This window comes from Macaca mulatta, chromosome 6 (genome assembly GCF_049350105.2).
Source record: "Macaca mulatta isolate MMU2019108-1 chromosome 6, T2T-MMU8v2.0, whole genome shotgun sequence".
NCBI lineage: Eukaryota > Metazoa > Chordata > Mammalia > Primates > Cercopithecidae > Macaca > Macaca mulatta.
The window spans coordinates 163,421,927-163,446,977 of NC_133411.1; the positions used below are offsets into that span (position 1 = coordinate 163,421,927).

General features: G+C 43.2%; 1 pseudogene; it reads right to left on the reverse strand.

The window, feature by feature from the left end:
* Nucleotides 1-8,005: 8,005 nt before the first annotated feature.
* LOC713789 (corepressor interacting with RBPJ 1-like) lies at nt 8,006-8,893 on the reverse strand (annotated as a pseudogene).
* Nucleotides 8,894-25,051: the final 16,158 nt, after the last annotated feature.

Sequence of the window (25,051 nt, forward strand, 5' to 3'; positions counted from 1 at the left end):
CTTTGTAGGTCTCTAAGGGCTTGCTTTATGAATCTGGGTGCTCCTATATTGGGTGTATATATATTAAGGATCGTTAGCTCTTCTTGTTGAATTGATCCCTTTATCATTATGTAATGGCCTTCCTTGTCTCTTTTGATCTTTGTTGGTTTAAAGTCTGTTTTATCAGAGACTAGGATTGCAACCCCTGCTTTCTTTTTTGTTTTCCATTGCTTGGTAGATCTTCCTCTATCCCTTTATTTTGAGCCTATGTGTGTCTCTGCACATGAGATGGGTCTCCTGAATACAGCACACTGATGGGTCTTGACTCTTTATCCAATTTGCCAGTCTGTGTCTTTTAATTGGAGCATTTAGTCCATTTACATTTAAGGTTAATGTTGTTATGTGTGAATTTGATCCTGTCATTAAGATGTTAGCTGGTTATTTTGCTCGTTAGTTGATGCAGTTTCTTCCTAGCATCGGTGGTCTTTATAATTTGGCATGTTTTTGCAGTGGCTGGTACCGGTTGTTCCTTTCCATGTTTAGTGCTTCCTTCAGGAGCTCTTGTAAGGCAGGCCTGGTGGTGACAAAAAATCTCAGCGTTTGTTTGTCTGTAAATGATTTTATTTCTCCTTCACTTATGAAGCTTAGTTTGGCTGGATATGAAATTCTGGGTTGAAAATTCTTTTCTTTAAGAATATTGAATATTGGCCTCCACTCTCTTCTGGCTTGTAGAGTTTCTTCCGAGAGATCCGCTGTTAGTCTGATGGGCTTCCCTTCAGAGAGAAACCTGACCTTTCTCTCTGGCTGCCCTTAACATTTTTTCCTTCATTTCATCTTTGGTGAATCTGAAAATTATGTGTCTTGGAGTTGCTCTTCTCAAGGAGTATCTTTGTGTCGTTCTCTGTATTTCCTGAATTTGAATGTTGGCCTGCCTTGCTAGGTTGGGGAAGTTCTCCTGGATAATATCCTGCAGAGGGTTTTCCAACTTAGTTCCACTCTCCCCATCATTTTCAGGTACACCAATCAGACATAGATTTGGTCTTTTCGCATAGTCCCATATTTCTAGGAGGCTTTGTTTGTTTCTTTTTACTCTTTTTTCTCTAAACTTCTCTTCTTGCTTCATTTCATTCATTTGATCTTCAATCTCTGATATTCTTTCTTCCACTTGATCAAATTGGCTACTGAAGCTTGTGCATGTGTCACGTAGTTCTCGTGCCATGGTTTTCAGCTCCATCAGGTCATTTAAGGTCTTCTCTATACTGTTCATTCTACTCAGCCATTCGTCTAATCTTTTTTCAAGGTTTTTAGCTTCTTTGCAATGGGTTTGAATATCCTCCTTTAGCTCAGAGAAGTTTGTTATTACCGATCATCTGAAGCTTTCTTCTCTCAACCCGTCAAAATCATTCTCCATCCAGCTTTGTTCTATTGCTGGCAAGGAGCTGCGTTCCTTTGGAGGAGAAGAGGTGCTCTGATTTTTAGAATTTTCAGCTTTTCTGCTCTGGTTTCTCCCCATCTTTGTGCTTTTATCTGAGGTCCTACGCATCTTTTGATAAATGTATTCCTAAGAACTTTATGGATCGCAGAGCTATTGTTAATGATATTATTTTATATTTAATTTTTAAATTACTTGTGCTACTGTATAGATAAAATTGATTTTTTTTTAAATGTTGACCCTATGTCCTGAGTTTGGCAATTTCTTTTGTGGATTTTGTAAGATTTTCCACACATAAGCATATAATTAATGAATAAAGATAATTTTATTTCTTTTCTAAGCTTTTTCTTTTTCTTTTTTTCTTTTTTCTTTTTTTTTTTTTTTCTTTTTTTGACAGAGTCTCTCTCTGTCACCAGGCTGGAGTGCAGTGGTGCAGTGGCGCAAACATGGCTCACTGCAGCCTTGAACTCCTGGACTCAAGCCATTCCCCACCTTATCCTCCCAAGTAGCTGGAATTACAGGTGTGTACAACCATTCTTGGCTAATTTTTTGTAGAGACAGGGTCTCACCATGTTTCCCAGTCTCGTCTGCAACTCCTGGGCTCAAGCAACCCTCCCACCTCAGTCTCCCACAGTGCTGAGATAATAGGTATGAGCAACTGAGCCTGGCCCTTTATGCTTTTTATTCATTTTTCTCGTTTCAATGGCTAGAATTACCGCTATTATGTTGAGTACAAGTGAAAAGGAACATCTTGACTTTGTTCTTAATTTTGAGGAGAAAGCATTTAGGGTTTTTGTTTTTGTTTTTGTTTTGAGATAGGGCCTTACTCTGTCATCCAGGCTGAGGTGTAGTAACACAATGAGAGCTCACTGCAGCAGCCTCAAACTCATGGGCTCAAGTGATCCTCCCACCTCAGCCATCCAGGTAGCTGGGACTACAGGCATGCACCACCACACCCAGCTGATTTTTAAATTTTTCTTTTGTAGAGACAGGGCTTTGCCATGTTGCTCAGGCTGGTATTGAATCCTTGGCCTCAAGTGATCCTCTTGTGTTGGCCTCCCAAAGAGCTTGCATTACAGGCATGAGTCATTATGCCGGCCAGCGTTCAGCTTTTTGATATTCATTATTATGTTAGCTGTAGGCTTCTTATAGATGCCTGTATCAGACTGAGGATGTTCCCTTCCATTGAAAATTGTTATTGTTTTAAAAAATCATGATTAGATGTTGAATTTTGCTAAACAAATTTTCTTCATCTATTGAGATAATCCTATGATTTTTCCTCCTTTATTCTATTAATGCGATGAATTATATTTATTGCCTTTTTGTTTGTTTGTTTGTTTGAGACGGTGTCTCGCTTTGTCGCCTGGGCTGGAGCGCAGTGGCCGGATCTCAGCTCACTGCAAGCTCCGCTTCCAGGGTTTACGCCATTCTCCTGCCTCAGCCTCCCGAGTAGCTGGGACCCACCGCGCCTGGCTAGTTTTTTGTATTTTTTTAGTAGAGACGGGGTTTCACTGTGTTAGCCAGGATGGTCTCGATCTCCTGACCTCGTGATCCACCCGTCTCGGCCTCCCAAAGTGCTGGCATTACAGGCTTGAGCCACCGCGCCCTGCCATTTATTGCCTTTTAAATGTTGAACCAAACTTGTAGCCCTGAGATGCATCCCATTCAGTTTTGATGTATTATCCTTTTTTGGTGGGGTGGGGGGCTGAGAAATTTTATTTTATTTCATTTTATTTTTTATTTCAATAGGTTTTGGGGGAGCAGGTGATGTTTGGTTACATGGATAAGCTCTTTAGTGGTGATTTCTGAGATTTTGGTGCACCCATCACCCAAGCAGTGTACACTGTATCCAATGTGCAGTCTTTTATCCTTCACCCCTGTCCTACCTTTCCCCTTGAGTCCCCAAAGTCCATTGTATCCTTCTTATGCCTTTGTGTCCTCATAGCTTAACTAAACAATGTTTGGTTTTCCATTCCTGAGTTACTTCACTTAGAATAATGGTCTCCAGTTCCATCCAGGTTGCTGCAAATGCCATTATTTCATTCCTTTTTATAGCTGAGTATTATTCCATGGTGTATATATATATACATTTTCTTTATCCACTTATTGGTTGATGGGTGATATGGTTTGGCTGTGTCTCCACCCAAATCTCATCTTGAATTATAGCTCCCAGAATTCCCACATGTTATGGGAGGGCCCTGGTGGGAGATAATTGAATCATGAGGGCAGTTTCCCCTATACTGTTCTTGTGGTAGTGAATAAGTCTCACAAGATCTGATGGTTTTATAAGGGGTTTTCCTTTTCTCTTGCCTCTCACTCTGTCTTGCCTGCTGCCATGTAAAACGTGCCTTTCACCTTCTGCCATGATTGTGAGGTCTCCCCAACCACTTGGAACTGTGATTCCATTAAACCTCTTTTTTTTTTTTTTTAAATAAATTACCCAGTCTCAGGTATGTCTTTATCACCAGCGTAAAAATGGGCTAATATAATGGGTAACAACAAAAACATAAAGTGGGGAAAAGACACCCTAAACAAGAAATGGTGCTGGGATAATTGGCAAGCCACATGTAGAAGAATGAAACTGGATCCTCATCTCTCATCTTATACAAAAATCAACTCAAGATGGGTCATAGACTTTAATACCTGAAACCATAAAAATGTTAGAAGATAACATTGGAAAAACCTTCGAGACACTGGCTTAGGCAAAGACTTCATGACCAGTAACCCAAAAGCAAATGCAACAAAAACAAAGATAAATAGATGGGACCTAATTAAACTAAAAAGCTTCTGCACAACAAAAGAAATAATCATCAGGGTAAGCAGACAACCCACAGAGTGGGAGAAAATCTCTGCCAACTGTGCACCCAACAAAGGACTAATATCCAGAATCTACAAGGAACTCAAACAAAGCAGCAAGAAAAAGGCAAACAATCCCATCAAAACATGGGTTAAGGACATGAATAGACAATTATCAAAAGAAGATATACAAATGGCCAAGAAACACACGAAAAAATGCTCAACATCGCTAGTTATCAGGGAAACGCAAATCAAAACTACAATGCGCTACCACCTTACTCCTGCAAGAATGGCCATAATTTAAAAAGAAAGAATAATAGATGCTGGTGTTGATGTGGTAAAAACAGAAAACTTTTACACTGCTGGTTGGAATGTAAACTAGTACAACCACTATGGAAAACAGTATGGAGTTTCATTAAAGAACAAATTTAGAGCTGCCATTTGATCCAGCAATCCCACTCCTGGGTATCTACCCAGAGGAAAATAAGTCATTATGTGAAAAAGACACTTGCACACACACATTTATAGCAGCAAAATTTGCAATTGCAAAAATATGATATATTATCTTTTTAATACAATGCTGATTTTGGCTTGTCAATTTTTGGTTAAGGATTTTTGTGTCTCACAAGAAATCTTAGTCTATTGTCTTTTTCCTTCCCTTGTTATATTCTTGTCATTTTTGGTATCAGGATTATGCTGGATCATAAAGCAACTTTGAAAGTGTTCTACTGTCCTTCACTCCCTGAAAGGATGTATATACGAATAATATTATTTCTTATTTATTTATTTTGAGACACAGTCCCACTCTGTCACCTAGGCTGGAGTACAGTGGTGCAATCTCAGCTTACTGTAGCCTCGACTTCCCAGGCTCAAGTGATCCACCCGCTTCAGTCAGCTGAGTAGCTGGGACTAGACACATGCCACTATGCCTGGCTAATTTTTATGTATTTTTAATAGAGAGGGAGTTTCACCATGTTGCCCAGACTTGTCTCGAACTCCTGGCCTTAAGTGGTCCTCTCACCTCAGCCTCCTGAAGTGCTGAGATTATAGGCATAAGCCACTGCACCTGGCCTTATTTCTTATTTCAATATTTGATATAATTCACCAGTAATGCCATCTGTGCCTAGAATTTTCCTTATGGAAAAGTTTATAATTAAAATTTTGATCTCTCTAGTAGACATAGGGTTATTAAAATTTTCTATTTCCTCTTATACAGGTTTGGTAACATGAGTTTGTCTATTTTATTTAAGTAGTTGAATTTGTGGTATAAAGTGGTCTGTCCCTTTTTAATTATTTTAGTATCTATAGGATCTCTAGGGATACCTCGTCTGTCATCCCTGATGTTGGTAATTTGTGTGTTTTTTTTCTCTATCAGTTTAGCCTAAGTACTCAATTTTATTAATCTTTTAAAAATAACTTTTGGTTCTTTTGATTTTCTCCTAGTGTCTGTGCATTTTCTTTTTTAATTTTTGTGGATACATGGTGTATATATTTATGGTGTATATGAGATATTTTGATACAAGCATGTTTATCATTTTCTATTTCATCGATTTCTGCTCTTTGTTTTCTATCATCTACAAACTTTATATCTAATTTGCTCTTCTTTTTCTAGTTTCTTAAGTTGGAAGCTTAGATAATTGATTTTAAATCTTTCTTCTTTTCTAACGCAAGCAATTAAAGCTAGAAGTAAATAACGATTAAGCTATAAATATCCCTCTAAGAACTTTAACTGCATCCCACAAATTTCAATATGTTGTTTTTCCTTATCGTTTAGTTCACACTGTTTTCTAATTTCCCTTATGATTTCTTTCTTGAGCATAAGTTATTTAGAAGTATGTTGCTTAATTTTTGATTTTTGGAAATTTTCCGTATATTTAATTGCTCTCAAGAAATTTAATTTTGTTGTGATCAGAGGACATATTTTGTGAGGTTTCAGTCAGTACTTTGACACGTATTGAGATTTGCTTCACGGCTCAGCAAATAGTCTATCTTAGTAAACATTTAATGTGCTCTTCAAAAAAAATGTACATTCAGCAGTTATTGGGTATAGTATTCTATAAATATCAATTTGTTTGATCATGTATTCAAATATTCTATTTCCTTACTGATTGATTTGTCTGCTTATTCTATCAATTACGAAAAAGGGAATATTAACATCACCTACATATTTGTGGATTTCTTATTTCTCACTTTGATTCTGTCCCTTTTTGTTTTATGTATTTTAAAGCTTTACTACTAGTTGTGTACACCTTGAGAATTATAATATCATCATGATTTTAACTTTCTATCTATAAAATGACTGTTTTTGGTAATACTTTTTGTGTTGAAATCTAATTTATCTGATATTAATATAGTCATACTAGTTTCCTTATGACATAGTTTGTGTGACATATTGTGTTTCATCCTTTTATGTTCAACCTGTCTCCATATTTATAAAGTGATTATCTTATAAACGGCATATAGTTTGAGTCTTGCCTCTTTTTATTCACTTTGAAAATCTCCACCTCTTACTGTACATTTAATGTAACTGTTAATAAGTTTGGGGTTGGCCAGGCATGGTGGCTCATGCTCGTTCCCAGCAGTTTGGAAGGCCGAAGTGGGTGGATCACTTGAGGTCAGGAGTTCAAGACCAGCCTGGCCAACATGGCGTAACCCTGTCTCTACTAAAAATACAAAAATTACCCAGGTATGGTGGCATGCACCTGAATCTCAGCTACTCGGGAGGCTGAGACAGAAAAACCGCTTGATCCCAGGAGACAGAGGTTGCAGTGAGCTGATACCACACCACTGCATTCCAGCCTGGGCAATAAAGTGAAACTCCCTCTCAAAGCAAAAGTTTGGGGTTAGGTCTTAAGTCTACTATGTTGTCAGTTTCCATTTTGTCCCTCTGTTCTTTGTTCTCTTTTTCCCGCTTTCTTGGTCTAATTAAGTACTTTTTTAGAACCCCATCTAGTTTACTCTAATGACTTTTTAGCTATATGACACTAGGTATATACATGTATGTATATATATTTTTATTGTCATTCTTTTAATGATGTTTCAGAACAAAGAAAATGTCACAGAGTTATACGTGGTTTTTATCTGGTATAGGGTACAAGAAACAGTTACCAACAGAAGATATTTCTACAGCCCCAAAGTAGCTTACTTATAAATACTTGCAAAATTCATTCTTACGGTACTCATGTAGTTTTGTACTTGAATCGACAGTTTACAGAGTGAGTAATTAAAATTAGTCTTTTTTTGTTTGTTTTTTGTTTTTTGTTTTTTATTGAGACGAAGTCTCACTCTGTCCCCCAGGCTGGAGTGCAGTGGTGCGATCTTGGCTCACTGCAAGCTCTGCCTCCTGTGTTCCCGCCATTCTCCTACGTCGGTCTCCCGAGTAGCTGGGACTACAGGTACCCGCCACCACACCCAGCTAATGTTTTATGTTTTTACTAGAGACGGGGTTTCACTGTTAGCCAGGATGGTCTCGATCTCCTGACCTCGTGATCCGCCCGCCTCGGCCTCCCAAAGTGCTGGGATTACAGGCTGTTCTGCCATCCACATTGGCCAGGCTGGTCTTGACCTCCCCTCATTTCTTTCAGAGCCTCTCTTCTCTGGGCTATAATTATGGCTTGCGGACTTTTTGTCAGAATCGGAATGGCTCCATTTGCTATTCTCCCTAGAACTCTCGTGTTTTAAGAACCTGAGCTTTTCCTTGGCTTTTTCCTGGTTATGGTGACTGCCAGAAAGTTCTTCATGAAGTTTTCTCTTCTTACACAGGTCCTTCTCTTCAGAATCACTGTGTGATATGCCCTGAACGCTTGCTTTTCTTTTCTTCCTATTTTTTTTCTTTATTGTCATTCTCACTCTCACTACTGCTTTCTGAAGTCTTAGTAGAGGAAGAGGAGGAGGAGGAGGAAGACGAGAAAGAGGAAAAGGATTTATGTTTTTTGTGTTTACTTCTGCTCTTCTGAAACTTTCTTTTTTCTTTTTTCTTTTTTTTTCTTCTCCAGTCGATCTAATTTCCTAAGAAGTTTCTGTTTTTGTTTAGTTGTTAGTGACTTTAAGCATTCAACTTCTGGATCTTCTTCACCCTCACTTGCAACATACTCTTGTGATGGATCGATCATTTGCCGTCAAGTTTCTCCCCAGTATATTTCCTTTCAATGCAAACCCACTGTTTCTCATCTTCGCTATTAGCTCCAAGGGATGCATCGATGGCCCTGAACCATCAGCAAGAACGGAACTTGCATTGATTTCAGAAAGACCAAACAAAGGACATTCTTGATCTGTGTTGACATGACCCCATCGGTGACATTTAATGCACTACACATTTCGAACCTGAATACCCAAGGGCTGATCTCTGATGTTCATGTCATCTTTGGCATATTTTTCTCGTGTGGCTCCTTTCTGTCATTCAAATTTGTATTCAGTCTCTCCTTCTGTTTCTTCTTTCTCTTTGTTTTCTTTTTTAGCTCCTGATGGGGCTTCATACATGAAATTAAGGCCGTTCTTTACATGCTCATCTCCCATAAGCAATCTATTACCATATGATTCTTGTTCTATAAGAAATTGCTGCATTAATTCTTCTTGTTTCTTCTTATCATATATTTTCTGTTTTGCCATCCATAGTTTTTTGATGTTGGATTTGGAGGCAGGATGAAAGTCCTTCTTGCACATGAAGTTGGTGAAGGATTTTCTCATCTTGGAGCTGGAGCTGGGGAAAGCAGCAGCTAAATCTGTAAACAACATAAACAAACTCAACCTCCTAACCGGAACTGCCACCACTGTATATTTTTAAAATGATGGCTCTAGGAATTACATCCATAACTTATAACACTCTTTTTTTTCTTTAGATGGAGTCTCGCTCTGTCACCAGGTTGGAGTGCAGTGGCGTGATCTCGGCTCACTGCAACCTCCATCTCCTGGGTTCAAGCGATTCTCCCGCCTCAGCCTCTTGAGTAGCTGGGATTACAGGCACCTGCCATCAGGCCTGGCTAATTTTTGTATTTTTGTAGAGATGGGGTTTCACGATGTTGGCCAGGCTGGTCTTGAACTCCTGACCTCAGGTCATCCTCCTGCCTCGGGCTCCCAAAGTTCTGGGATTACAGTCATGAGCCACCATGCCCGGCCCACACTCTTAAAATTGGTATTATTCCACTTCACATATAAGGTAAGAATCTTATCTTAGTTACATTCATACTCCCTCTTCTCTTCTTTACTATTATATAGCTTCCTTCTACATATATTATAAATCCCACAATAAGCTGTCATTATTTTTGCTTTAAAATTATTAAATGAATTTTAAATAATTTAAGAAAAGAAAAATAATAATTTTAATGTTAACTTACATGTTACCATTTCTAACAGTCTTCATTTCATCCTATATGTGTGATTTTTCATCTGGTCTGAATTTTCCCTTAAGCCTGAAAAACTTCCTTAGAATTTCTTATGGTGTAGGTCTGCTGGAGATAAATTCTAACAGTACTTGCTTATTTGAAGATGCTTATATTTCACCTTAATTTTATAAAGATGTTTATGGTCGGGCTGGGCATAGTGGCTCACGCCTGTAATCCTAACACTTTGGGAGGCCAAGGAGGGTGGATCGTCTGAGGTCAGGGGTTCGAGACCAGCCTGAACAACATGGCAAAACCCCATCTCTACTAAATACAAAAAAAAATTAACCAGGTGTGGTGGCATGCGACTGTAATCTCAGCTACTAGGGAGGCTAAGGCAGGAGAATTGCTTGAACCTGGGAGACGTAGGTTGCAGTCAGCTGAGATCATGCCACTGCACTCCAGCCTGGGCAACAGAGGAAGACTCAAGCAACAGAGGAAGACTCAAAAAATAAAAAAGATGTTTATGGTCAACATAGACTTCTAGCATGACTTTTTTTTTTTTTTTTTTTCAGCAAATGGAGCATATTGTTCCATTGTCTTCTGGCCTCAATTGTTCCTCATGAAAAGTCAACTCAACCAATATTCTTATCATTATCATTATCATCCCCTATATATAATGTGGCTTTTTTCCCCATGGCTGATTTTAAGATTTTCTCCTTATCTTTGATAATTATGATGCATCTTGCTATTTTTTTATTATTATTATTATTATTTTTGTAGAGATGGGGTTTCACCAAGTTGCCCAGGCTGGTCTCAAACTCCTGGGCTCAAGCCATCCACCTGCCTCAGCCTCCCAAAGTGCTAGGATTACAGGCGTGAGCCACCATGCCCAGACTTGTTGATTTTTCTTTATGCTTTTAGTTCACTAAGTCTCATGGATTAAAACATGTTGAGTAACTATGAGCATCTTGTTGTTTTTTTCTTTGTGCATTGAATTTGCCGAGGCCCTCAGATTGAAAAGTGTTGAGTTTCATTCTAGCAGAGACTCAGATTGCTGCAACCCTTAGTCCTGGGACATGGTCTCAACTCCTAAGGTCTGACACCCCTTCTGGGGTGTCAATCAAAAGCCAGGAGTGTTTGCCAAGTCTCTCCAATTTGGCAGAATTTTAACTGCAAACTCTATATTCCCAGGGCAGAGCAGCTGCTAAAATTTCTGCTCAGCTCTTTCAGCCTTCCAGCTGTTGTTTTCCCAGGAGTTTTTTGGAATCTTACCCTGCATGTGACCAGTTCAAGGGTTGGCTATAAATTAGAAGGAAATTTTTGTATGTATTTTCGGATTCTCTTTTCTGTGGCTTATTCTGTGATTTCCCCCCTCAAGTTCCAGCTGCTCTCGCAACCCTGCACTCTTCTGACTCTACAAGCCCAATAAGGCTGCCACTTTCTGCATGAGCTCCACCCCATAGACCACTCAAATGGTGAGCGACCTCAGGGTAAAAGCCAGATAAAAGTAGATCGCACTCAGTACGCTTTTTCTTCTTTCTACAATTATATACATACAGTTTCTGCCTGCTTTAGTCATTCTCCAGTGTCTTCAGATAGTCATTTATTATATTCTGTTAAAAGTCTATAATGTTATTGACAGGAGAATCAGCCTGATACAAGCTACTCTTAATCTTTACCAAAAGCTGGAAGCCCTCTAGATCCCAAATATACGCTACATTTTCTTCTATTAATTTTATAGTATTACCTTTTACTCTTAGGGTTTCACTCTATTTGAAGTTCACTTTTGAATATGGTGTCAAATAGAAATCCAGTTTAATTTTCCTCACTTAGGAGCCAGTTTTTCCAACAGAATCTACTACTAAATACAAAGACTTTACCCCAGATCACTGGGGGAGGAAGAATGATTATCCTTCCCCAATGATCTGGGGTAACATCATTACATATATTAAGTTTCCACATGGAACTATCTCTGAACTCTTTATTCTGTTCCATTGATCTCATGTTCCACTGATTCATCTGACCTGGTGCCAATATCACTATTTCCATGGCTTTGTAATATGCCTTAGCATCTGGTAGGGCAGGTACCTCCCCTTCCCTTTACTCTATCTTGTAGATCTTTATTCATCCACAAACATTTAGCAGTAAGTGTATCAGCTTCCCAGAAAAAAAAAAAAAACTATTCAATTTTGAATGTGATTAAATTGAATATATATATTAATTTGGAGAAAATTAATTTTTTGTGATATCGACTTATTCCTCCCAAGAATACAGTGTGTCTTTCTCATTTTGATTATATTCTCTATTTTTTATTTGAGGTTTCAATTTTTTTCCATACAGGTCTTAAGTATCCTCAAATACTTCCTAAATACTCTACAGTTTTTGTTACCACTTACGAATGGTATATTAATTATTATTATTTTGAATCAGAATCTCTCTGTCACCCTAGCTAGAGTGCAGTAGTGCTATAATGGCCTACTGCAGTCTTGACCCCTCAGTGTCAAGGATCCTTACACCTCAGTCTCCCAAGTAGCTGGGACTACAGGTGCATGCCACCAAACCTGGCTAATTTTTTTTTTAAGATGGAGTATTCCGACCTGGTGCGGTGGCTCATGCCTATAATCCCAGCACTTTGGGAGGCCAAGGCAGGCAGATCACAAGGTCAGGAGTTCGAGACCAGCCTGACCAACATGGCGAAACCCCGTCTGTACTAAAAATACAAAAAATAGTAGCCAGGCATGGTGGTGCGTGCCTGTAATCCTAGCTACTCAGGAGGCTGAGGCAGGAGAATCATTTGAACCCAGGAGATGGAAGGTTGCAATGAGCTGAGATCACACCACTGCACTCTAGCTTGGGCAATAGAGTGAGACTCCGTCTCAAAAAAAATTAAAAAATTCTATGTTGCCTAGGATGGTCTCAAACTCCTGGACTCAAGTGATCCTCCTGCCCCAGCCTCCCAAAGTGCTAGGATTACAGGCATGAGACACAATATCTGGCCTTATTTTTAAATTATATTTTCACTACTTTAAACAGGTATACAGTAGATGATCAATAAATCCATGTTAACTGTTTGGTTTTTTTTTTTTTCTTCTGCTCACTTACATAGGACCCTCTAATCTCACTGGCTCTACCCATTCTCTTCCCTTTTCTAATTGGAAAATCTTCAAATTAATCTTTTTTCAACCTCATTTTATTCATTAAACAACACTCAGTAATTATGTATTGAACAACTACTTACTATTTCCCGTGTTCTGGAGACACACGCTGATGAACAAAACAGAGCTCTAGACTCTTAAGGCTTGCTTTCTAGTGGGGAGAAACAACAATTAATGTAACAAATAGGCTGGGCACAGTGGCTCACGCCTGTAATCCCAGCATTCTGGGAGGCCAAGGCGGTCAAATCACAAGGTCAGGAGATCGAGACTATCCTGACCAACATGGTAAAACCCCATCTCTACTAAAAAAAAAAATACAAAAGTTAGCTGGGTGTGGTGGCAAGTGCCTGTAATCCCAGCTACTCCGGAGTTTGAGGCAGGAGAATCACTTGAACTCGGGAGACAGAGGTTGCAGTGAGCCAAGATCACACCACTGCACTCCAGCCTGGGTGACAGAGGGAGATGACTTTGTCTCAAAAAAAAGATGATAGTATGACTGCAGCAGAGTGAGGAATGGCAAAAAATGGGGACATGAGGTCAAGAGACTCAATCTCAAAAAAAAAAAAAGTAACAAGTAAGTAAATTGTTTGGCATGTTAAAAGATGACAAGCGATATGAGGAAAAGAAAATTAGAGCAGGGTTATTGGGATCAGGAATGTGGAGGTAGAGCCAGTTTGCAATGTTACAAAGGGGTGTCAGAGTAGGTCTCATTCAGCAGGAGACACTTGAGTAAAGGCTTGATGGAGGAGGAAGGGAGAACATTCCAGGCAGAGGGATCAGCAAAGCCCTAAAGCATGAACTTTCTTGATGTATTCAAAGAAGAGCAAAGGAGGCCGGGCGCGGTGGCTCACATCTATAATCCCCGCACTTTGGGAGGCCGAGGAGGGTGGATGACCTGAGGTCAGGTGTTCAAGACCAGCCTGGCCAACATGGCGAAACCCCATCTCCACTAAAAATACAAAAAAAAGGCCAGGCACGGTGGCTCAAGCCTGTAATCCCAGCACTTTGGGAGGCCGAGACGGGCGGATCACGAGGTCAGGAGATCAAGACCATCCTGGCTAACACGGTGAAACCCCATCTCTACTAAAAAATACAAAAAAAAACTAGCCAGGCGAGGTGGCGGGCACCTGCAGTCCCGGCTACTCGGGAGACTGAGGCAGGAGAATGGCGTGAACCCGGGAGGCGGAGCTTGCAGTGAGCCGAGATCCGGCCACTGCACTCCAGCCTGGGCGACAGAGCAAGACTCCGTCTCAAAAAAAAAAAAAAAAACAATTATCCCAGCATGGTGACACGTGCCTGTAGTCCCAGCTACTCGGGAGGCTGAGCCAGGAGAATCACTTTAACCCAGGAGGGCTTCTTCCAGACAAGCTGAGATCACACCACTGCACTCCAGCCTGGGTGACAGAGGGAAACGACTTTTTCTAAAAAAAAAAAAAAAAGAGAGAGAGAGAGAGAGAGTTGAGTATGGCTGCAGCAGAGTGAAGAATGGAGAAAAATGGGGACATGAGGTCAAGAGGTGATGGGGAAATGACAGGTTGTGCAGGGCCTTGTGGAATATTGTAAGGACTTTGATTTTTCTCTACTTTGAGGGCATTGAGCACAGAAGTGACATGGCCTGATTTTAGAGTTTACAAGAATGACTCTGACTGCTAAGTTAAGAACAGATTGGAGAAGCTGAGAGACCTGCTGGGAGCCTATTGCAGTGATCCAGTGAAGGGGATTGTGGCTCAGACCAGGAACCAGCTGTGGAGGTGGTAAGAAATGGTCAGAGTCTACAGGGGTTTGAAGGAAAGCCAGACCCACTGCGGGACGTGTGGATGTCTCTGATTGTCCCTCTGGACTCACTGTCCAGCTCCTCCCACCCGGCTCTGTGCACTGGGAGGTGACTTGTGTGAACTGCATCAACAATCTCTTCTGCCCTCTGTTTCCCACTTGGTTTGGCCAAAAGGAGTATTGGCAAAGGATCCGAAGGCAGGAGGAGTGTGAGGTGGGGGTATATTTCCCTGACTCCCTCCTTGCTGGTTTGGCTGAGCGCCTCAAATCAGGCAGCCCGCTCCAGAAAAGCTGCTCCTGTGGGTTGGATAATGGCCTCCACCCTTGGCCACCCAGACCTAGGTGCTAACAGCTCCCAGCTCGTGCCAGTCCCAGAGGACTGCAGTATAACCTGTTGCTTTTCCTCAACTCTGTCCATAAATTTGTGTATAGTCAAGTATTAAACTCCCGTTTGAGTGTGCCACCTTTTTCCCACAGGGACTGTGACTGAGAGAGAGTGGGTATGGGGCGTGAATGAAAGTGGAGTTGAGGATGGCTCCCTTGACCACAAGACCTAAGGTTTATCAGGTTCTCTCCTTCCATACAGCTCTGTGCCCCAGACCCGGCCAAAGCAACTTGTGGGGCTTTATTCCCATTGGAAGTAACCAAATTGCAAAGAACTTCAAAAGAGTAAAATGTAATGGTAAATATGGCCATCTTGTTCCAGACAAAGCCTGATAAGGAAAAAGCACTGTGCAAGGAGTCAGGAGGCTCCCTGAACAACAGATTAACTCCAGAATAACCCTTAGCAGGCCACTTGACTGCTCTGAGCCTCTTTCTTCATCAGTAAAATTGGTAAAAATGAAACCTAATTCAAAGAACTGTAGGGAAAGAACAAATAACAACACCCAGATCAACAGAATGCGATCCCGTGTGTAAGGCTGGGAAAGAGAATGTCGCAATTTGTATTCTTACAAATCAACTTGGTTTACAAGTTACATGACCTTAAAGATGCTTCTGGGCCTGTTTCCTCATCTGTAAAATGAAAACAACAGTATATTTTTATTATATGTTTTTGTATTGCTGTAAAGAAGTACCTGAGGCCGGGCGCGGTGGCTCAAGCCTGTAATCCCAGCACTTTGGGAGGCCGAGACGGGCGGATCACGAGGTCAGGAGATCGAGACCATCCTGGCTAACTCGGTGAAACCCTGTCTCTACTAAGAAATACAAAAAAATAGCCGGGCGAGGTGGCGGGCGCCTGTAGTCCCAGCTACTCGGGAGGCTGAGGCAGGAGAATGGCGTGAACCCGGGAGGCGGAGCTTGCAGTGAGCTGAGATCCGGCCACTGCACTCCAGCCTGGGCTACAGAGCGAGACTCCGTCTCAAAAAAAAAAAAAAAAAAAAAAAAGAAGTACCTGAGACTGGGTAATTTATAAAGAAAGGAGGTTTAATTGGCTCACGGTTCTGCAGGCTGAATAAGCATGGCTTCAGCATCTGTTTCTGTTGAGAACCTCAGGAAGCTTCCAAACATGGCAGAAGGCGAAGAGAGAACAGGGGCAAGGGTGGGGTGAGATACTCTTAACCAGATCTCGTGTGAACTGAGCAAAAATTCACCCATCACCCACGGGATGACACCAAATCATTCATAAGGGACCCGCCTCCATGATCCAATCACCTCCCACTAGGCCCCACCTCCAACACTGGAGGTCACATTTCAACACGAGATTTGGACAGGACAAACATCCAAACCATGTCAACATTGTTTGGCACATGCTACATTAGCTGGCGTGTAGCTTAACGAAATAAGGGTGTGCCTGGCTAGTAAGTATTCATTAAGTGTTACGTAGTTAATAAATATTAAATTTCCCATCTGTGAAATGAGGAAATTGAACTCGTTAATACAAAAGGTAACTTATTTTGGTGAACTAAGTCTAGGATCTTTTGAAATTTTGATTATGTATTTTTTCAAAATTATAAAAAGGACAAATAACATAGTAAACACCCATGTACTCACATTATCTACATGTATCTCTAAATATATATTAAAGACAGAGATAGAGAGAGAATGAAAAAAGCCAGTGCAGGTGGTCCTGTAGCTGCAGCTACTCAGGAGGCTGAAAGGCAGGAGGATCCCTTGAGCCCAGGAGTTAGAGGCTGCAGTGAGCTGTCGTTGCACCACTGCACTCCAGCCTAGGTCACAGGGAAAAAAGAAAAAAAAAATAGGCCAGGCACAGTGGCTCATGCCTATAATCCCAGCACTTGGGAAACCCCGTCTCTACTAAAAATACAAAAAAATTAGCCAGGCGTAATGGTGGGCACCTGTAATCCCAGCTACTCAGAAGGCTGAGGCATGAGAATCACTTGAGCCCAGGAGGCAGAGGTTGCAGTGAGCCGAGATTGAGCCACTGCACTCCAGCCTGGGCAACAGAGCAAGACTCCGTCTCAAAAAAATAAACAAACAAAAACAAACTAAATATTCTATAATTGGTATCACATTACGAACTAACCTGCAGCTTGTTTTTTCCTCAACAATATGTCTGTGAGATCCACCCATTTTGATATGTGAAGGTCTTATTTGTTTTCACTACTGTGTGGTATTACATTGTATGAATTTGATGGACGTTTAAATTGTTTCCAATTTTTTAGGTTTACAAATAGTGCCACTTTGAACATCCTGATGACTGCAAGTTTCCAAGTCTGAACTTTGAGTTTCTTTACAGCCTGCCAGATGCTGTTGTGCGCCTCAGTTGAGATGGGGGAAGGGGAGAGAGGCTGGACTAGGGGTGGGAGGGGAGGAGGGACGGGGGGGCTGAATCTTATTTAACAGGTTCTGAAGGCTTTGTAAGTCACAGCTCTTAAAACACAATATTTTGAAGATTTAAGTGTAAATGAATCAGAGCCATATGGATTACATTTGCCTTAAATTACACAGGATTTAGAGCAGGGCGCAGTGCCCTGGGGCTGAGGGAGCAGGCATTTCATGAACTGCCTTCTTTGCTCCCCTTCCTGGCTTCTCTGCCATCAGGCTGCAGAGGAATAGAGACTCGAGCTGCCCAGGTGCCCTCCACCCAGCCCGAGGGCCTGCCCAATGGGGGCGCTGAGGAGCCTAAAAGCCTGACATCTGGATGCCTGAGTCCTAGTGCCTGCTTTGCCACTACTTCACTGTGTAGCATTGGGCCACACACTCTGCATCTCAGCCTCAGTTTTCTCATTTGTAAAATGAGGCACCTGAGAGACACTATAGCGTAGTGGTTAAAAGCCTGGGTTTGGGCCAGGTGTGGTGGCTCACACCTGTAATCCCAGGGCTTTGGGAGGCTGAGGTTGGGGGATCACTTGACGTCAGGTGTTCAAGACCAGCCTGGCCAACATGTTGAAACCCTGTCTCCACTAAAAATACAAAAGATTAGCCAGTGTGATGGTACACGCCCATGATCCCAGTGACTCAGCAGGCTGAGGCAGGAGAATCACTTGAACTCAGGAGGTAGAGGCAGCAGTGAGCTGAGATTGCACCACTGCACCCCAGCCTGGGCAACAGAGTGAGACCCTGTCTCAAAAAAATAAAAATAAAAAGAATCTGGGCTTGAATCCCTCTCTAACCTCTTTCTGGCTGTGAGAACTGACTGTGAGACCTTAGGCAAATTACTAATCAGCCCCCTCTCTACCACAGTTGCCGCATCTGTAAAATGTGAATACTAATAGTATCCACCTCATAGGTAGCTGTGAAGAACAAACTAGCTAGGACACCTGGAAAGTGCCTGACTCTAAGTAAGCATTCCACAGATATCACTTTTGTTTTATATTTTAGTGTAATTATCAAAGATCGGTCCGAGTCTGATTTTTCCTGGCACTCTCTGGCAGAGATGATAGGAGTGAGCCTGAGGAAGGGTTATACAATGGCCAGCAGCTTCCCATTCCTTTAGTACCACATCTCCACTTCATATCCACTGTTCCATTCTGTTTTAAAGGCAAATAGATACACATATACTTACAAAATGGATCATGCTGTGTTATAATTTTTTTTTCACTTTTGCTGTGTCACAAATATCTTTTCATATAATTAATATTTATCTACAACTTTTTTTTTTTTTGACAGAGCCTCGTTCTGTCACCCAGGCTGGAGTGCAGTGGCACCATCTTGGCTCACTGCAACCTCCATCTTCCAGGTTCAAGTGATCCTCCTGCCTCAGCCTCCCACGTAGCTGGGATTACAGGTGCATGCCACCACACCCAGCTAACTTTTGTATTTTTAGTAGAGATGGGATTTCACCACATTGGCCAGGCTGGTTTCAAACTCCTGACCTCAGGTGATCCACCCGCCTCAGCCTCCCAAAGTGCTGGGATTACAGGCATGAGCCACTGCGCCCAGCCTACAACATTTTTATGTCTGAACAGCAGCACAGCAAACTGACATTTACCAACTGCTTACCGTGCACTAAACACAGTGTTAAATGTTTCCCATGCATCCTTGTTTGATACTCAACACAAGAAAATGAATTTAGTTTCATTATCATCCCCATTTTATATCTGAGAAACTGAGGATTAGATAAATCAAATAGCCTTAAAATATCACTGGAGTCCAGATCTGTGGACTCCTGGGCGTAAGTGCTACCAGACGTTGTCTGTAGTACTAAAATAATATTTCTAAGCAACTTCAGGCCCCTATTCTTAGACACTGATTTTTTTTTTCTGGCATCTTCACTTTTATCAACAGCATGTGATAAACAATCTTGTAAGAAGATATTTGGTGACATCATGATTACCTCTTTGGGATAAATTCTTCCAAGTGGATGGTCCACTGTCTGGGGCTTTGATTTTGGCGACGAGGAGAAGCAGAGCGCCGTTGGAGGCTGAATGTGAAGGAAGAAGCAGGAAGCCATCCAGGAGAAGGGCCTGATTGGGAGGCCAGGATGCCTGGCTCGCCCACACAACAGAACACGCTGCTTTGGTTTATCAGAGTTGGGGTTCCCCCTGCTCCCCTCGAGCTCACCCTGAAGCCCTTGGTAATCTAGTTTATTTCCAGGAAATTTTGCTGACTTAGCTGAAAATTTTTTGGATTGGCTTTTTGGATCGGCTGCAAGACACAGACACTCGGTCAAAACACAGACACACACACATACACACACACATGCTTCACCCTCCAGGAGTCAGGTGTGAGGGAGGCACTCACTAGGAAGAGGCCAGCCTGGCTGACATGGAAAGTGGGGGAGCTTAATTTACATGGAAAGAAAATTCCCTGAAAAAAAGCTATTCATCAGATTTACATACATCATTTTCTCTCTTAACTAGGTTGACTCAGTTCAATAGTTTTGCGACACCTTTATTGTTTTGGAGCAGGGGAGGAAATTACATACACGCTCACTGCTTGGGGGTGGGTTTTTTTGTTGTTGTTTTTTTGAGACAGGATCTCACTTTGTCGGCCAGGCTGGAATGCAGTGGTGTGAGCACAGCTCACCGCAGTCTCAACCTCCTGGGTTCAAGTGATCCTCCCACCTCAGCCTCCAGACTAGCTGAGACCAAAGGCAAACACCACCACTCCCAGCTAATTCTTTAATTTTGTAGAGTTGAGGTCTCACCATGGTGCCCAGGCTCATGTTTACTGTTTTTTAAAATCCCTTGAAAGTATATCAATATCTGTGAAGATCTAAAAGTGTCTTAAATTCTCGTTTCAGACTGGGTGTGGGGTTCTGCATACAAACCACCTGGACATCTTGTTAAAATGCAGATTCTGATTCAGGAAGGCTGAGTGGGGCCTGAGCATGCATTTCTAAGACTCTCCCACAAGACCGATGCTGCTGGTCCACACATCAGCTTGCAAGTTGAGAGTAGCACACAACACATTTGGTAAAGTCGAGACTCTTCTCTCATGGAATTGTCACTCCCTGCTTATTGCTCAAAATACTCTTAAGTCAGAGCTGCAAGCGATCTTAGAAAGCATTTGGTCAGAGCTGCTGCTGACAGATGAGGGAAGTGAACCCCACGAGGGGAAGGGACAGGCCCCAGGCCAGGGAGCTCGAGCCAGAGCATGGCTGGGGGCTCCAGGTTCCTTTTGTTTCCACAGAAGCCCAGAGCTTAGTCAGTTTCAACTGTGGGACCAGCAAAGGCTCTGTGAATGGCTGAGAAAAGCAGCAGCCCCTATAAGGATGACAGGGCCACCAGGCAGAGTGCAGACTCTATGCTAAGCACTATCCAGATTCCTTGCACGCCAACATGCTCTCAGAAAGTCCACACCATAACCCTACGCAGCAGAATCATTGACTTCATTTTACACAGAGAAGCCGAGGCTCAGAGAGCAAAGCAGTCTTCCGGAAGCCACACAGCGGGCAAGTGGAGAGCTAGCATCAGATCTGTGTGTGAAAGAGCCCCACATCACCGTCTCCTAAACATCCATCCTTCAGAATTTTTGCCTTAATTGTACTTGAACAACGGTTCACTTTCCATAAAGGAAAAACTAGTATCATTTGAAAGATGTATTTTCATTGTAGAAAATACATTCATTGAAAACAGTGTTATTAAGATCTAGCTCAATCTTAACCTGCAGATCCCTAGTCCTGCCCTCTTTGTTAGAAGGGGAGATTAGCAAACATTAGAGAGGTATTAAAGACAAACTAGGCCTGGCACCATAATCCCAGCACTTTGGAAGGCTGAGGCAGGAGGATCGCTTGAGGCCAAGAGTTTGAGACCAGCCTGGGTAGCATAGCCAGACCCCATCTCTTAAAAAAATAAAACAATTAGCTGGGCATGGTGGTGTGCACCTGTGGTCCTAGCTAATTAGGAGGTTGAGGCAGAAGGATCACTTGAGCCCAGGAGTTCTAGGCTGTAGTGAGCTGTGATTGTGCTACTGCACTCCAGCCTGGGCAACACAGCCAGACGCTGTCTCTAAATTTATGTATTTATTTAAATACATAAAACAGACTAGCACCACACTGAGGCTTTCCTTTTAATGAAATTTAAAAGATTGAAAGAATATTGAAGAGAGAATAATTTTGCAAGATATGAGTCTACCTTTTGCATTGCCCTGTATGAATTTGACCTTTCTTCCATCTCCAGGACAGAACATCTCACACTGAACTATGCTACCTTTAGGCCCTGAGTCAGGTGGCATCAGTCAAGACTGGCTTTCTGGAAAAGGCACCTGGACCAAGTTTCACATCATGGGAGGCCTAAGCATACAGTACCTCTACTTAAAGTTTCTTACTGTCCAGGGAGAGTAGTCCACACCCCTTTCCAGGGATCTAGGGGTCCAGTCAGCAGGCTGCCTGGAGCCAGGGCACACTCTCTCCCCAAAAGATGTCCCACCGGCATGTTTGCCTAATGTGGCCACTTTAGAAACATTGTTTGTTCTCATCCTGCTAAAAACAGCTTCAAAGTGACTCCTGTCTAGACTGTGCCAGGATCGATTATCAAATCCCTGACCTGATCGAAACCACAGGGGGACATAGTCATTTGCTTTAATGCAATTAAAGCAAAATATAATCATGTATCCAGGCCAGGGACAAGAGCAGGGCTCTTTAGGAGGTGGGAGGAGAAACCAGCTCTGGATAATTTCTTCTCAGCTCCAAGGTAGTGAGCTTAGACTTCTCCTGCCTCCATCTCCAAGGCAGCCTTGGGCTTTGCTGCAGAGCCACCAGGTGAGGGTGTCCTGGGCGAAGGGGGAGCTGGGAGAAAGCAGTCTTGGAGTGAGATGTGGAGGAGGGTGGGGATTTGCAGAGCACAGCCAGGAGGAAAGAAGAAAAATGAAAAGGAGGAAGAAATGGTCGGGCACGGTGGCTCACACCTGTAATCCCAACACTGTGGGAGGCCGAGATGGGTGGATCACCTGAGGTCAGGAGTTTGAGACCAGCCTGGCCAGCATGGTGAAACCCCATCTCTACTGAAAATACAAAAATTAGCCGGGTATGGTGGCACGTGCCTGTAATCCTAGCTACTCAGGAGGCTGAGGCAGGAGAATCGCTTGAACCTGGGAGCCAGAGGTTGCAGTGGGCCGAGATCGTACCACTGCACTCCAGCCTGGGCAACAGAGTGAGACTCTGTCTCAAAATAAATAAATAAATAATATGAGGAGGAAGAAAAAGATCACAGAAAGAGGACGGAATGGACATAGCCAGCTTGATAATTTTCAGAATCTCTGAAAAATCCCCAGCCTCAGGGAGGTTGAGCCTGGCAGGTCTTCCTGAAGGATGGCAGCCTCCCCAGCAGCAGGTGAGGTTGATCCAGCAGGACTTCCTTGGAGAGGCACCAGGAAAATGTGTCTTACCTTCTCAGAGAGCCACCATGAGGCAAAAGATCTGGGTGAGGGCTTGCCTTTCTGTCTCCCGGCTTCGGCCCAGCATCCCGGGCTCTGAAAAGGAGTCAAGTATCTTCACACCACACACCTGCCTCTCCCTCAGGGGCAGGCAGGGCTGGCAGGCCTCAGGGGACCCCCTCAGTGCTGGCTGCACAGACTGTCCGGGGGTCCCACACTGTCTGTACCGGTTCCTATGACTGCTGTGACAAAGTACCCCAGACTGGGAGGCTGAAACCACAGTTCTCACCATTCTGGAGGATAAAAATCTGAGGCCAATGTGTTGGCAAGGTTGGTTCCTTCTGAGGGCTGTGAGAAAAGGATCTGTTGAGGCCTCTCTCGTCAGCTTATAGGCTGCTTCTCCCTGTGTTTCCGGATTTTCCCTCATCTTCCTGGGTCTGGACATCATTTTCCCTCTATGCATATCTCTGTGTCCAAACTTCCCCTTCTTATAAGGACTCCAGTTTTACTGGATTGAGGCCCACATTGACGACCTCGTTTTAACTTGATTAGCTCTATGAAGACCCTCGCTCCAAATGAAGCCACATTCCGAGGCCCTGGACTGAATAGTGTGCCCCCCTCAAATTCAGATGTTGAACTTTACCCCCCATTTTTTTTTTTTTTTTTCTTTTTTTGAGACGGAGTCTCGCTCTGCCGCCCAGGCTGGAGTGCAGTGGCCGGATCTCAGCTCACTGCAAGCTCCGCCTCCCGGGTTTACGCCATTCTCCTGCCTCAGCCTCCCCAGTAGCTGGGACTACAGGCGCCCGCCACCTCGCCCAGCTAGTTTTTTGTATTTTTTAGTAGAGACGGGGTTTCACCGTGTTAGCCAGGATGGTCTCGATCTCCCGACCTCGTGATCCGCCCGTCTCGGCCTCCCAAAGTGCTGGGATTACAGGCTTGAGCCACCGCGCCCGGCCTACCCCCCATTTTAATGGGATGAGAAAATGGGGCCTTTGGTGGGCGATTAGGTCAAGAGGGCAGAGCCCTCCTGGATGGGGTTAGTGCCCCCACATAAATGACCCCACGGAGCTCCTCCAGCCCTTCCACTGTGCGAGGACGCAGCGAGAAGACGGTCATCCATGAACCATTAGCAGACCTCACCAGACCCTGAATCTGCCCGTGCCTTAAGGTGGACCTCTCAGCTTCCAGAACTTGGAGAAAAAAAGTCTGTAGTTTCAGCCACCCAGTCTATGCCATCTTGAACAGACTAAGGCAGGGTTTCAACATATTAATTTGGTGGGGTCGGGGGGGACACAATTCAACATATCACACTGTCCGTGGGGAGCTCCCCACTGCTGCCTTGGGGAGGGGAGGGGGAGGAGAGACAACAGTCCTTGGCAATGCTCAGCGCTCCCTAGCTCCAAGCCTTGAACAAATCATTTCACTTTCAAGGGCCTTGGCTTGCTCATCTGTGAAATGGACATGGTAACAACACCAACACTGGCTAGAGAAGAGGTGCAATAACACCATGTTTCCATCCCTTTTACATTTCAGAGCTGGAACGCATCCTTGGAACTCCTGTGTGCTTTCCCTTGCCAAATTTAGGTTCCCCCAAAACTGAGAACTGCTTTCCACGTCAGAAGGTCCAGCTCTGATAGCCTTTCTTGCTCCTTCGTGTCCTTCTCCTCCTCCTCTTCATTCTCCTTTTTCTTTCTTCCTTCTTCTCTTCCTTGTTCCTGTTTTATTGATTCCCAAAGCTATCATTATTTGTTGTTATTGGCTACTGCTTATTAAAGACACTGTACAGACATTGTGCCAAATGCTTTATAATCTTTATCTCATTTTATCCTCACAATAACCTTACAGGATAGGAACTACTAATATTCCCATTTTATTTTATTTTATTTTATTTTATTTTATTTTATTTATTTTTTTTTTTGAGACGGAGTCTCGCTGTGTCTCCCAGGCTGGAGTGCAGTGGCGTGATCTCGGCTCACTGCAAGCTCCGCCTCCCGGGTTCACGCCATTCTCCCGCCTCAGCCTCCCAAGTAGCTGAGACTACAGGCGCCCGCCACCACGCCCGGCTAGTTTTTTGTATTTTTAGTAGAGACGGGGTTTCACCGTGTTAGCCAGGATGGTCTCGATCTCCTGACCTCGTTATCCACCCGCCTCGGCCTCCCAAAGTGCTGGGATTACAGGCTTGAGCCACCGCGCCCGGCCTAATATTCCCATTTTATAGATGAATAAACTGACGCTCAGAGAGTTTGGGGGAGAGGCCCAGAGGACAGAGCTAGCAGGCTAATGAGGAAAAGAGCAGAAGGCAAATCTCAGCTCCAAGGAAGAAAGGTCTTCCTCCTGGGCTGCCTGGGGAGGGAGGAAAATGCCCACTCCAGGAT